General features: G+C 40.0%; 1 protein-coding gene and 1 non-coding gene across 8 annotated transcripts in view; both read left to right on the top strand.

Moving 5' to 3' along the window:
- The window catches only part of ST6GALNAC3 (ST6 N-acetylgalactosaminide alpha-2,6-sialyltransferase 3), a 636,206-nt gene that overhangs the window by 34,436 nt on the left and 587,012 nt on the right, over positions 1 to 14,758 (top strand). The gene's annotated exons all lie outside the window — the stretch shown is intronic.
- Positions 8,234 to 8,394, top strand: LOC130841958 (U1 spliceosomal RNA). Its single transcript, XR_009050313.1, has one exon. It is a non-coding gene; the product is annotated as a U1 spliceosomal RNA (small nuclear RNA).

Here is a 14,758-nt window from a genome sequence, read left to right as displayed (position 1 = left end):
AGAAGTATGGTTTCAGTTATATATTTGGGCTCTCTGTAATTGACAGTTATAAAGAGTAAAGTAATGTTTGGTAAAAGAATTGAGGGACAGAACAGCAACTTGGTCAGAATCTGGCTCTTATATACGTGGTAATAGAACAGTATCTTCAATTTTCTTTCCACCATCTTCTTTAAAGTGCTTCCAAAGAAGAATTTGATCATGGAAGGTTGTGACTGGTAGTAAGCTGTTCTTTCCGAGTTCATTTATTCATATATTCAACAAACAGTTATTACCTGTACTCTTTAAGGTTCCTAAATTTCATTGGATCACGAACCCTTTTACTGAAAGCTGTGGATTCTTTTTACATAAAAATCCACAGCTTTGCATGTAATTTGAAGGGATTCATGGACCTTTGAAGCCCATCTGAAGACTCCCAGCTAGGAACCCCAGCTTTGTGATGTACCACCGTTCTTGTTTAATCACATTCTAATCTCCAAATCAAGGCCTTCTTCATTTATGACTATAGAGAGAAATTCAACCCAGATTCTTGGATGGTGCTGCGTTCAGCCAAGTTCTGTTTGTTCGTCACTGAAACTTTATAAGGCTATTATTAAGAAAGAAAAAACGTAACTGTGCAGACTTACTCATGATCAAAGAGTAAAGGCGCCGTCTTTATCCAGTCAACCTTCTGAAACTTAGTGTGTAGGGTCTCTAAAATATTTTATGGGGAATTTACTTTGATTGAAATAAAGGTCCTAGGAGAAAGGAAAAAGAAAATTCCAGTTATGATTAAGCATGGTGGGTTAGGTTAGTCTCAGTCATTTTGAAAAAAGTAATGCCAATACCATGAGTTCTCAAATCTGTAGGGGTGTGTGTGTGCGTGTGTGTGTGTGTGTGTGTGTGTATGTGTAATGTCTGAAGAAAATGAAAATTTTTACAACTAAAAGAAAAGAGCATCTTCCTTTGGGGTTCCTTAGGCCACAGCAGTATGACAGCTAATCAGAAAGCTGCCACTCTATGAGGGGTTTTATTGACTCTGTTTTCATAATATTTTTTGGATGACTTATAGTTTCTCTGACAGGTCTGGTGCAGCCTTTGCATTCCGTGGAGGAATCATACATCACTCAGAGTCCTTGAATACAGGAAGAGAACAACAGTACCTGGGTTTCATTGCTGTTGTGGTTTACATTGCCTTCCATCATAAACAGAAGTTGACCGATTACAAAAAGGCAAATAGAATTTTTTGCTGACTTTCTGGTTACACACTAACTGCTCCCTCTCCAGTAAAAGTAGCAGGAGGATTCTCAAGCTAGAGTGATATTGTGTTTCCACGCAGAAAACCAAAGTCTCCTATACACTCAGGTGAGATGGAAAGGGCATGAGATCCAAGGGCTGGACATTTGTCATTTGTTATTAGGAGCTATGGTATAATTGGTCATTAGAGCTTTCCATACATCATTCTGGAATGTTCCTCTCAAAAGAGAAGAAGCCAAGTCCTATCTTCACCTTCCTGAAGTCTTCAGTGGCTCCTGGCCATTGGGTGGTATGTTCCGCTCAGTGCCAGACTGTCTTTTTTTTTTTTTTAAGAACTTTTATTGAGATATAGTTAACATACAATAAACTGCATATATTTAGAGTGTACACTTTGGTGTGCCAAGCTCCCAATTCATTCCCCCCAGCTCTCCTTGCTTTCCCACTTGATGTCCATATGTTCGTTCTCTACATCTGTGTCTCTATTTCTGCCTTGCAAACTGGTTGATCTGTACCATTTTTCTAGATTCCGCATATATGTGTTAATATATGATATTTGTTTTTCTCTTTCTGACTCACTTCACTCTGTATGACAGTCTCTAGGTCCATCCATGTCTCTACAAATGTCCCAGTTTCATTGCTTTTTACAGCTAAGTAATATTCCACTGTATATATGTACCACATCTTTTTTATCCATTCATCTTTTGATGGACATTTAGGTTGCTTCCATGTCCTGGCTATTGTAAATAGTGCTGCAATGAACATTGGGATGCATGTGTCTTTTTGAATTATGGTATTCTCTGGGTATATGCCCAGCAGTGGGATTGCTGGGTCATATGGTAACTCTATTTTTGGTTTTGCAAGGAACATCCATACTGTTCTCCATAGTGGCTGTATCAATTTACATTCCCACCAACAGTGCAAGAGAGTTCCCTTTTCTCCACACCCTCTCCAGCATTTACTGTTTGTTGATTTTCTGATGATGCCTATTCTAACCAGTGTGAGGTGATATCTCATTGTAGTTTTGATTTGCATTTCTCTAATAATTAGTGATGTTGAGCAGCTTTTCACGTGCCTCTTGGCCATCCGTATATCTTCTTTGGAGAAATGCCTATTTAGGTCTTCTGCCCATTTTTGGATTGGGTTGTTTGTTTTCTTGATATTGAGCTGGATGAACTGTTTATATATTTTGGAGATGAATCCTTTGGCTGTTGATTCATTTGCAAATATTTTCTCCCATTCTGAGGGTTGTCTTTTGGTCTTGCTTATAGTTTCCTTTGCTGTGCAGAAGCTTTGAAGTTTCATTAGGGCCCACTTATTTATTTTTGTTTTTATTTCCATTACTCTAGGGGGTGGATCAAAAAAGATCTTGCTGTTATTTATGTCAGAGAGTGTTCTTCCTATGTTTTCCTCTAGGAGTTTTATAGTGTCTGGCCTTACATTTAGGTCTTTAATCCATTTGGAGTTTATTTTTGTGTCTGGTGTTAGGAAGTGTTCTAATGTCATTCTTTTCCATGTAGCTGTCCAGTTTTCCCAGCACCACTTATTGAAGAGGGTGCCTTTTCTCCATTGTATATCCTTGCCTCCTTTGTCATAGATTAGCTGAACATAGTTTATCTCTGGGCTCTCCATCCTATTCCATTGATCTATATTTCTGTTTTTGTGCCAGTACCATACTATCTTGATGACTGTAGCCTTGTAGTATAGCCTAAAGTCAGGAAGCCTGATTCCACCAACTCCATCTTTCCTTCTCAAGATTGCTTTGGCTATTTGGGGTCTTTTGCGTTTCCATACAAATCGTAAAATTTCTTATTCTAGTTCTATGAAAAATGCCATTGGTAATTTGATGGGGATTGCATTGAATCTGTAGATTGCTTTGGGTAGTATACTCATTTTCACAATGTTGATTCTTCCAATCCAAGAACATGGTATGTCCCCCCATCTGTTTGTGTCGTCTTTGATTTCTTTCATTAGTGTCTTATAGTTTTCTGAGTACAGTTCTTTTACCTCCTTGGTTAGCTTTATTCCTAGGTATTTTATTCTTTTTGTTGCAATGGTGAATGGGATTGTTTCCTTAATTTCTCTTTCTGATCTTTCATTGTTAGTGTTTAGGAATGCAAGAGATTTCTGTGTGTTAATTTTGTATCCTGCAACTTTACCAAATTCATTGATTAGCTCAAGTAGTTTTTCTGGTGGCATCTGTAGGATTTTCTATGTATAGTATCATGTCATCTGCGAATAGTGACAGTTTTACTTCTTTTCCAATTTGGATTCCTTTTATTTCTTGTTCTTCTCTGATTGCTATGGCAAGGACTTCCAAAACTATGTTGAATAGTAGCAGCAAGAGTGGACATCCTAGTCTTTTCCTGATCTTAGAAGGAATGTTTTCAGTTTCTCACCATTGAGAATGATGTTTGCTCTCGGTTTGTCGTATATGGCCTTTATTATGTTGAGGTAGGTTCCCTCTATGCCCACCTTCTGGAGAGTTTTTATCATAAATGGGTGTTGAATTTTGTCAAAAGCTTTTTCTGCATCTATTGAGATGATCATGTGGTTTTTATTCTTCAGTTTTTTGATATGGTGTATCACATTGATTGATTTGCGTATATTGAAGAATCCTTGCATTCCAGGGATAAACCCCACTTGATCATGGTGTATGATCCTTTTAATGTGTTGTTGGATTCTGTTGGCTAGTATTTTGTGGAGGATTTTTGCATCTAAATTCATCAGTGATATTGGTCTGTAGTTTTCTTTTTCTGTAGTACCTTTGTCTGGTTTTGGTATCAGGGTGATGGTGGCCTCATAAAATGAGTTTGGGTATGTTCCTTCCTCTGCAGTTTGTTGGAAGAGCTTGAGAAGGATGGGTGTTAGCTCTTCTCTAAATGTTTGATAAAATTCACCTGTGAATCCATCTGGTCCTGGACTTTTGTTTGTTGGGAGATTTTTAATCACAGTTTCAATTTCATTACTTGTTATTGGTCTGTTCATATTTTCTCTGTCTTCCTGATTCAGTCTTGGAAGGTTGTACCTTTCTAAGAATCTGTCCATTTCATCCAGGTTGTCCATTTTATTGGCATATAGTTGCTTGTAGTAGTCTCTTATGGTGCTTTTTATTTCTGCGGTGTCTGTTATAACTTCTCCTGTTTCCTTTCTAGTGTTATTGATTTGAGTCCTCTCCCTCTTTTTCTTGATGAGTCTTGCTAGAGGTTTATCAATTTTATTTATCTTCTCAAAGAACCAGCTTTTAGTTTTATTGATTTTTGCTGTTGTTTTCTTTGTCTCTATTTCATTTATTTCTGCTCTGATCTTTATGATTTCTCTCCATCTACTAACTTCGGGTTTTGTTTGCTCTTCTTTCTCTAGTTTCTTTAGGTGTAAGATTAGATTGTTTATTTGGGATTTTTCTTGTTTCTTGAGGTAGGATTGTATCGCTATAAACTTCCCTCTTAGAACTGCCTTTGCTGCATCCCATAGGTTTTGGATCGTTGTGTTTTCATTGTCATTTGTCTCTAGGTATTTTTTGATTTCCTCTTTGATTCCTTCAGAGATCTGTTGGTTATTTAGTAGCGTATTGTTTAGCCTCCATGTGTTTGTGTTTTTTACAGTTTTTTCCTGTAATTGAGTTCTAATCTCAAAGCGTTGTGGTCAGAAAAGATGCTTGATACGATTTCAGTTTTCTTAAATTTACCAAGGCTTGATTTATGACCCAAAATGTGATCTATCCTGGAGAATGTTCCATGTGTGCTTGAGAAGAACGTGTAATCTGCTGTTTTTGGATGTAATGTCCTAGATATCTATTAAATCAAACTGATTTATAGTGTCATTTAAAGCTTGTGTTTCCTTATTAATTTTCTGTGTGGATGATCTGTCCATTGGTGTAAGTGGGGTGTTAAAGTCCCCCACTATTATTGTGTTACTTTTGATTTTCTCTTTCATAGTTGTTAGCATTTGCCTTATGTATTGAGGTGCTCCTATATTGGGTGCATATCTATTTATAATTGTTATCTCTTCTTGAATTGATCCCTTGATCTTTATGTAGTGTCCTTTCTTTTCTCTTTTAACAGTTTAGTTTAAAGTCTATTTGATCTGATATGAGTATTGCTACTCCAGCTTTCTTTTGATTTCCATTTGCATGGAATATCTTTTTTCCATCCCCTCACTTTCAGTCTGTATGTGTCCCTAGGTCTGAAGTGAGTCTCTTGTAGACAGCATATATATGGGTCTTGTTTTTGTATCCATTCAGCCAGTCTGTGTCTTTTGGTTGGTGCATTTAGTCCATTTACATTCAAGGTAATTATTGATATGTATGTTCCTATTACCATTTTCTTAATTGTTTTGTTTTTGTTTTTGTAGATCCTTTTCTTCTTTTATGTTTCCTACTTAGAGAATTTGCTTTAGCATTTGTTGTAGTGCTGGTTTGGTAGTGCTGAATTCTCTTAGCTGTTACTTGTCTGGAAAGCTTTTGATTTCTCCATCGAATCTGAATGAGATCCTTGCTGGGAAGTTTTCTTGGTTGTAGATTCTTCCCTTTCATCACTTTAAATATATCTTGCCACTCCCTTCTGGCTTGCAGTGTTTCTGCTGAGAAATCAGCTGTTACCCTTATGGGTGTTCCCTTTTTTGTTATTTGTCATTTTTCCTTGTTGCTTTTAATAATTTTTTTTGTCTTTAATTTTTGTCAGTTTGACTACTATTTGTCTTGGGGTGTTTCTCCTTGGGTTTATCCTGCCTGGGACTCTCTGTGCTTCCTGGACTTGGGTGGCTATTTCCTTTCCCATGTTTGGGAAGTTTTGCATTATACTCTCTTCCAATATTTTCTTGGGTCCTTTCTCTCTCTCTTCTCCTTATGGGACCCCGTATAATGTGAATGTTGGTGTGTTTAACATTGTCCCAGAGGTCTCTTAGGCTGCCTTCATTACTTTTCATTCTTTTTTCTTTATTCTTTTCTGCATCAGTGATTTTCACCATTCTGCCTTCCAGGTTACTTATCCATTCTTCTGCCTCAGTTAATCTGCTATTGGTTCCTTCTAGTGTATTTTTCATTGCAATTATTGTATTGCTTATCCCTGTTTGCTCTTTAATTCTTCTAGGTCTTTGTTAAACTTTTCTTGCATCTTTTCGATCTTTGCATCCAGTCTTTTTTCAAAGTCCTGAATCGCCTTCACCATCATTTTTCCGAATTCTTTTTCTGGAAAGGTGCCTATCTCCTCTTCATTTAGTTGTTTCTCTGGGGTTTTATCTTGTTCCTTCATCTGGTACAAAGTCTTCTGCCTTTTCATTTTCTCTATCTTTCTGTGGCTGTGGTTTTCAGTTGCATAAGATGAAATACTGCTGATACTGCTTGATACTGCTGTCTGCCCTCTTGTGGAGGAAGCTATCTAGGAGGCTCATGGATGCTTCCGGATGGTAGGGACTAATGGTGGGTTGGGCTGGGTGGGCGGAGTTCAGTAAGACTTTAATCCAATTTGGTGGGCACAGCTTAGTAGAACTTTAATCTGCTTGTCTGCTAATGGGTGGGGCTGTGTTCCCACCTTGTTGGTTGTTTGGCCTGAGGCTACCCAGCACTGGAGCTTACAGGCTCTTTGGTGGGGCTAATGGCGGACTCTGGGAGGGTTCATGCCAATGAGCACCTCCTAGAACCCCTGCCTCCAGTGCCCCTGTCTCCTTGGTGAGCCACAGCTGCCCCCCACCTCTGCAGGCAACCTTACAACATCAGGAGATAGGTCTGGTTCAGTCTCTTCTGGGGTCACTGCTCCTTCCCCCTGGGTCCTGGTGAGCACACTTTTTTGTGTACCCTCGAAGAGTGGAGTCTCTGTTTCTCCCAGTCCTGTGGAGGTCCTGTAATCAAATCCTGCTGGCTTTCAAAGTTTGATTCTCTGGGAATTCCTCCTCCCATTGCTGGAACCCCAGGTTGGGAAGCCTGATGTAGGGCTCAGAACCCTTACTTTAGTGGATGGACTTCTGCAGTATAACTGTTCTCCAGTTTGTGAGTCACCCACCCAGCGTTTATGGGATTTGATTTTAATGCGATTGCACCCCTCCTACCATCTCATTGTGGCTTCTCCTTTTTCTCTGGATGTGGGGTGTCTTTTTTTGGTGAGTTCGTGTCTTTCTGTCAATGATTGTTCAGCAGTTAGTTGTAATTCCCGTGCTCTTGCAAGAGGGAGTGAGCGCACCTCCTCTTACTCCACCATCTTGATTCATTGGTCCAGACTGTCTTGTAGCATTTTGGAGAACACAGATTCCTCTCTGGCCTGATCCTGTCTCAGGCTGAGCAGGAAGAAGCTGAGGCCATATCTACAATGCTTGCTTCTGGTGTTGCCTGCCTGCGAGGGCACCATGCAGAGCCTGGGTGTAGTTATTCTTCCGTGAAAACTGAGACAGGAAATTTCTTCTGACGTGTGGGAACTGACTGAGAAGGTTAAGAAAAGCCTAGCTGAGAGTAAGGCTGAGGAGTACGTTCTTTCAGGTTTCAAAAGGGATCACATAACTCTTATTTCTATGGTTTCCTCTACTAACAAATTATTAAGACGAATTTCCACTGTAAAAAAATAGTCATTTGAAAGTATTTGAAAATGTAGTAAGTGAAACATTCATTTTTAAAATTATAAGGAACACTATGAGAAGATCAGTCATTGAGCTGAGTATTATCATTGAAGTTTGTTTTGTCTGTTTGCTTGTGGATATCTGGATGGAAACGAATGGGGCTGGCCATGCACATTTCTTCTTTACCTTCTACCCAAAGGGCCTCATTTTAATTCCTTTTCATTCTTTTAGTTCCCTCATATTCTCCACATCCTCTCTTCCTCTGGAATCTTGCTCTCAGGAAAGAATCTGATCTCAGTTATCTCTATACCTTATACACCTTAATGTGAATGTAGACCTGAATACTGATACTCCTAGGGGAATTGCAATGATATCACTTATTGTGAATTTGAAAGCTCGCTTCTTTTATGAAGGAGGTAGACACCAGCACCTAAACACATTTCAAAAATAAACTTGAATACTTACCTGGCAGGGGAGATACCATGATCATGAAGGTGTTTTCCCAGGGTGAGGCACGTCCATTACACTTGGATGTGCTGAGCTGTATAATTTCCAAAATGTGGGAAACTCGACTGCATAATTTGTCTAAATTAATGCTGAGTGTAACAGAGATATAAGATATGGAAATAAAATCCTGCAGGCAGAGTTTGACCATGAGAAAATAGCCTCATTTGCAGAAATCTAAGTGAGAGATTTGTATTCCTTTTGGGCATGAAGTTGAGAGGATTCCTACCCAATCTTTAAGATTTATCTAGATCTTAAAGGATAGATCAGGTGGAGGAGTTCCCAAATGACATTGTTGTGGGATCTTATCAGCAAACCTAGAACTCTGATAAAGTAATGGTGGGTGAGCAACTTTGACAGCTTAGTAAGACCCTGCAAGGAAGAGGAAGAATCTGCACTGTATTCTTATATATTTTTGATTATACCTTTGGTATGATGTAATGACCTCATCCAGCTCTCAACAATGGCTTCCTTGAGGCCAGAGGTTATTTGACTGCTTCAAAGAGATCTAGAAAACATAATTCCTTGATTTCATCTGTGATCATTTGTAACTCATCGATGGCTGTCTTGCCTACTGTTGTTTCCTGGGAATTCTTAGGGAAATTCCGAGACAAACAACTCCTTTGTCTGTGGAAGTTAGCTTTGGAAATGACAAATGAAATTTTTATCTTCAAATATCCAGTCCAGTCCCAGGTGGATAAAAATGTGTGTATACTTAACAATTTTTCTGAAAAAGTATAGGAAGCATTGGCATAGAGATATTAAGTAGAGTAAGGGGTCACATTATAGCTTTCATAGCATCCTATCCTGTATTTCTTCCTTGTAGCATTTGTCAGAATTGCAGTTCATTGCTTGTGTAATGGTTGGTTATCAATTCCTTTCCGAGAACAAGGGCTCTGTCCTACACCAGGCCCAGAGTAGTGGCAGCTAAACTTCTGAGCATTGAATGAGAGGTGCTTATTTTCTTGTTTCTGCTTTTCTCTAGTTTTACAACTTATACCATGAATATATTTTTTTCCTCATTACAAAATATGTCTTACTAAAATGAAGGGTGCATAATTAAGTATTGTGTGTTAATTTTACGAGAAAATATTTGTGCAGCTGAAGAAGAAACCTACGTGGAAAGAACGAGCAAAGAAAAGGGGCAGATGAAGGAGTGTATGGAAATGATAAGTTTCCTCTCTTGGATCTGAGAGCTTGCTAAATAGAGGAGATATCCTAAAGAGAGTACAAAATGTGCTGAGACCAAGAAGATTCCATCCCCATAATAGCAGATAATTGACCTAGCAGCTTTGTCTTCACTTAAAATAATTACACAGTTCATATTTTGTTCTCTACCCTTTAGAATTGGCTTATTTTTCAAGGAAAAAAATGAGACTGTTACTATAGAATCACTTGTTAGATATATTATGTTTTAGTATATATTTCCAGGCACTTCATAGTGGAAATTTGGCCCTCAGAGGTTAGGCTTGGTTTTCATATATTTTCTGTGTCAGTATGTTTTAGTTTGTCTTTAGGTAAATTGGGTAGCAAATTCTCACCCACAATTATTTATGACTGACTTGGAGTAGTGGACATTTATTTTAATGTCAGAAGAATTTAAATTTACTACATAACAATCATATTCCAAAGTCACACTTAGTATTAAAAGCACAGAAGAAGTCATTTGCATTTAACAGGGGCTGTAGATCCTAAGCAATGGTTGTTTGGTAATGTATCTTTTGATTTTAGGTTGAAAAGAACCTTGATGTTTCGGGGTTTCTGGTTTTCAGATGAGTGGCTAATACCCTATTTTCAAAAAAGCATTAGGGACAGGAACATGTACTTGGCTTCTTTGAGTGCAGAAACTCTGCTTCTTGGTGGACCACAGTTTGACTTTGTTTTCAGGGTTGCCGTGGTATAACAAAGCATCCTTTATGCCTTTGGGGTTGTCCTTGCCAACCATCACCTGCCAATTGGTTCCTGTCTATGGAAGTGTTCTGAGTTGGAAAATGAGGTGTGAGAAATACTTTATTTAATTCTAGGCTACTCCTACCTTTGGATGCCATTATATTTGCAAGTTTAGAATTTGACCTGGTTCACTGGCTCATTTTTTCACTTGAAAATATGCATTAACTAATTTTTGAGCATTTGCTATTGAAGGGCACTGTGCTAGGCACTGTGGAATTAGATTTGGAGAAGAGAGATAGGCTCTGTTCTCATTAAGTTTATAGTATGAGAGGCAAGAAAAAAATCAACTAAAAAGCTACACAGCCTTTTTTAAAAATTTTTGTTTTATATTGGGGTATAGTTGATTAATAATGTTTTGTTAGTTTCCGGTGTACAGCAAAATGATTCAGTTATACATACACATGTATCTATTCTTTTTCAAATTCTTTTCCCATTTAGGTTATTACAGAATATTGAGCAGAGTTCCCTGTGCAGTACAGTAGGTCCTTGTTGGTTATCCGTACTGAATATAGTGGCAACATAGTCTTTTAATTGCAGTTATGATCTGGTCTGGTATAGGTGTTATGAGGAAGTCTAAGTGGAAGATACGCTAGGGGGAAGTGGCTAGATGGGAGGGATGCAAAGTGTGGTGACTTTATGTGAAGGCCTTGAAGTGAGAAGGAACTTCTGTCATCGTAGAGATGTGGTGACTGCAGCTCAGTGCGGGGTGGTGAGTGTGCCCTCAGGGAAGATAGAACAGAGGTCAGGGGCCAGATCGTGAGGCTCCTAGCCATGTTGCGGACTTCTTCTCTGTGAGCTAGGAGCTCTCTGCCGACTTAAATGGCTACTTCAGGAAGGATGTGTAGGCAACACATATTTCATTTGCGTGTAGCTTGGCAGTCCCTCCGTTAGCCCCCTCGCTGTTTTGGAAATTGCTTCCCTGTCATCATATCTCCATGATTATTGTGGAGGCAGTCACTGCATGAGGCTGCTCCGTGTCTTAGCCACAGTGAATTGATCCAGGGGTTTTTCTTATTTCATGCCCTGGGGTATTGTAATTGGCCCTGAGAAAGAGAAGTCGGTTTCCCTCCTGGTGGCTGAAACAGGGGACCAAGGGGAAGAGCGCTTTGGAGGCCATGTTCTGTCAGGAGTCCTGAGACGCAGCGGTGGAGGAACGAAGCAGATCCACCAGAGAGTTCAAGGTGAAGTCAGGCATGCAGAACCTACGCCTGAGTCCTCCACACGCTCCAGGCCTTGGTTCTAGGCCTTTCTAGTATGTCTTCGTCTTGGATTCCATGAGAGGATAGTATCCCTCTAAAAAATCTTCTCTCCCTACTCTTTGTTATAATCAGCCAGAGTTAGTGTCAGTGACTAACGTGAAATTATTTTTGCCGTGTGTGCAGCTATGTGTAGACATATGTGACAATTCTGCTTTAGGCCCATCTTCTGATTGCAGGTGGGCCTCAAAACTTGTGAAGTCACGGAAAGTCAATTATCCTCTAGTTTAGTTTGAGGATACAAAGGAACAGGAGAAGCTCAGTTCACCTAACATTTCCCAAGAATGAAAATGTGTTCCAAGGAAACTTTGCTGCATAAGCAGAAACACTTTAACACAATAATTTATGGATTTGAGTGTAAAAACTTAATAAGAGATGAAATTTTACCTGTAGTATTCTCTCTCATCTGAGTCTTTACAGCCCACTTAGGTCTTATTTCTTTTTGAAGGTGATACAAACACCAATAGTATTAGCATGAATAAAAAATGAGGTTTATTTATAAGCGTGACCAACTGCATTTTCTGAATTCTGTCTTTGCTGCACTTTCAGCTCTTAGAGAGAGCGGCTTTCCTAATGGCAGGGGCACCGGCACTGGTCTGGCCTCTGAGCCTGCTCATTTGAACGAACAGCCTCTGCCAGCCACTGCTGAGATTTGAGAAAGTGCTAGCCTGAAAACAGGCAAATTAAAGACAGTTCTACTGTGGTGTGATAACCGACTAGTCCTCTTACCTAGTAACTGAGCTCGGTGTGAAACCGATCAGTACAGTGGAGAAGAACAGGCTGTGTGGATTCAGGCCTGTGTGGAAACCCCACCTCTGCTCTTCACACTGAGTGACTTCTAGCAAGTTACCTGATCTTTCTGAAAAAAAAAATGGGTTAGTAATAGTACCTACTGCATTGGAATATTGTGCTTCAGTAAAATAATATTTATGAAGCACAGAGGAAGCTTTCTCACCTGGACCATGGATGCCTAAACCTTTTCATCTGGTCTCCCTGTGTCCACCCTTGCCTCCCTACTATTTGTTCTCCACTTAGCAGCCAGAATGGGCTTTAAAAATGTGGGTCATATCACACCACTCCTCTGCACAAGCCCTCCAGGGAGATTATCTTACAAAAAAAAAATCCTTGTCCCTTTCCATGGGTTATGGGCCTTACCGTTTGGCCGCCTTGCCCTTGCATTTCTGGCCTCCACTCTTCTCTCTGCCTCGCTCACTGTGCTCCAGCCACACCAGCTCTCTTGCTGTTTCTTAAACATGCCTGGGATATTCTTCCCTCAGGCATCTACATGGCTCCCTCTCTCCCTTCTTTCATGTCTCTGCTCACATTTTACCTCCTCAAGGCATTTACGAGGCATTGCTATAGAAAGTGACAAAGGCCATAAGCAGATAGTTACTATCTATAGCACCATTAAGAATGGGCAGAGCGCGAAGTACCAGCTGCACAGGGAGGGGCATCAAGTCTGAGTGTGTGAGTGTGCTTTTGTGTGTGGCACTTAGGGGGTTGCTAGAGTGGCATTGACAGAAAAAGCCAGCAGAATGAGCTAATAGCTGAGGTAAGCTTTGAAGAAAGGAGTAGGGATTTTAAAAGCAACAGTCACTTAGGGAACTCCCTGTAGTGGTGTGATAAGTAATAGTGGTCACTTATATACTTCTTAGCATGTTTCAGGGCCACTGCTACTCATTTTAATTTCTATTACACTTATTCAGTACATTACCTCCTTTTAATCTTCACATATTTCCATGAGGTTGGCATGGTTATTCTCTCCATTTTTCTGATAAGGAAACTAGTTGCAGAGGTCATTTGCCAAAGGTCACACAGCTAGCAAATGTCAGCAATGAGATTTGGATTTGTTTTCAAAGTCTAATCTATTAACTACACAACACTATTCTGCCTCTCCTCTTAGAGGTGTGTGTGCACGTGTGCGTGCGTGCAGGCGTGCACTCATGGGTGTGGGCGGCAGGCACCAGCTGTATGTTATTACCAGAGTATAAAATGGGGAGGGGGGGCGTGAGGAAGGTAAGGACATGTTAGACACAAGGCTGGAGGGATAGGCACGAATCCGCTTCCATTTCCTAGGTTTAGGTGTCAGCATTTCCTCCTTTCCTTTCCCCAGGGGTAACAGTTTCTAAGTAACAACTTTTGGAGTTATCCAAAGAGAAAAAGAATGCTGTTAGTTTCAGGTGCAGCTGTGAGGTCTTGAAAGCTGGCGAGGTGAGGCCCGCAGATTGAGCTGGGCTCCTGACGGTGATTGCTGGGGTGCCAGGTGATCCTGAGCTGGGCAGTGTGATTCCTCTCCACCTGCCCTTCCTTCTTGGGGAGCTGTGTCGCTGATGATGAGCTCGGGGTGGGAGGAGAGTCAGAGCTGAGTCCTGTTAGGGTCCCGGTGATGCAGAAATCACACATACCCTTTCAAGGGAATGTGAGGAGATGACTAAATGATTTTGAGAAGCTTCATCTAGAAATCTTTTTAGGTGGCACTGACTGGGCCAGGGAGGGGCTGGTTGCAATTCCCCCACCTGACCTTGTGTAATATAGCATGTTCTTGGATGGTGACATGCAGTACTCCACCTACTGTGTATTGAAAAGCTGTCTTGACTTATTCCTAACAGGGAACCAGCTCTGGTCTCCATTTCACAGCAGCTGTCATCTGCTGCACTGAACAGCACTGAGCACGAGGTCATCCAGTCCCCAACTTCTTTTCCTTTTGTGACAGTGTTAAAAAAAAAAAAAGCTCCATAATTGTCCCAGTTCTCCTTCATCTGGATTTGATCTGATATCCTGCTCGCTACCTAGGCCTTTCAGAGAGCTCCTGTTGATCATACACTTCTTCAGCGTTTTTATTTATTAAATAAAATTTGGGGAAAGCTAAAGTGTTTGTGTGTAAACTGTAATCCTGCATTATCCAATATGGTAGCCACCAGCTACATGTGGCTCCTGAGCCCTTGGAATGTGGCTAGTCCAAATAAGACCTGCTGTAAGAGTTAAGACACCAATACACAGCAGATTACAAAGACTTAATACCAAAAGAAAAGGAATGCAAATTACCTCATTAATAATTTTTTATATTGATTACTTAGTGAGTGATAATATTTTGCTATATTAGGTTAGATAAAGTATGATACTAAAATGAATTTCACCTATTTAATTTTACTTTTTTAATGTAACTACTAGAAAATTTAAAATTACAAATGTGGCTTTCATTCGTGGCCTGAATTATATTTTTCTGGGATAGCCTCTCTCAACCTATAAGTGGCTAACAAGATTTCTGTCTG

Source organism: Hippopotamus amphibius, chromosome 1 (genome assembly GCF_030028045.1).
Source record: "Hippopotamus amphibius kiboko isolate mHipAmp2 chromosome 1, mHipAmp2.hap2, whole genome shotgun sequence".
Taxonomy (NCBI): Eukaryota; Metazoa; Chordata; class Mammalia; order Artiodactyla; family Hippopotamidae; genus Hippopotamus; species Hippopotamus amphibius.
Note: the sequence above shows the minus strand (reverse complement) of the source record. Positions and strands in the feature narration are given on the sequence as shown.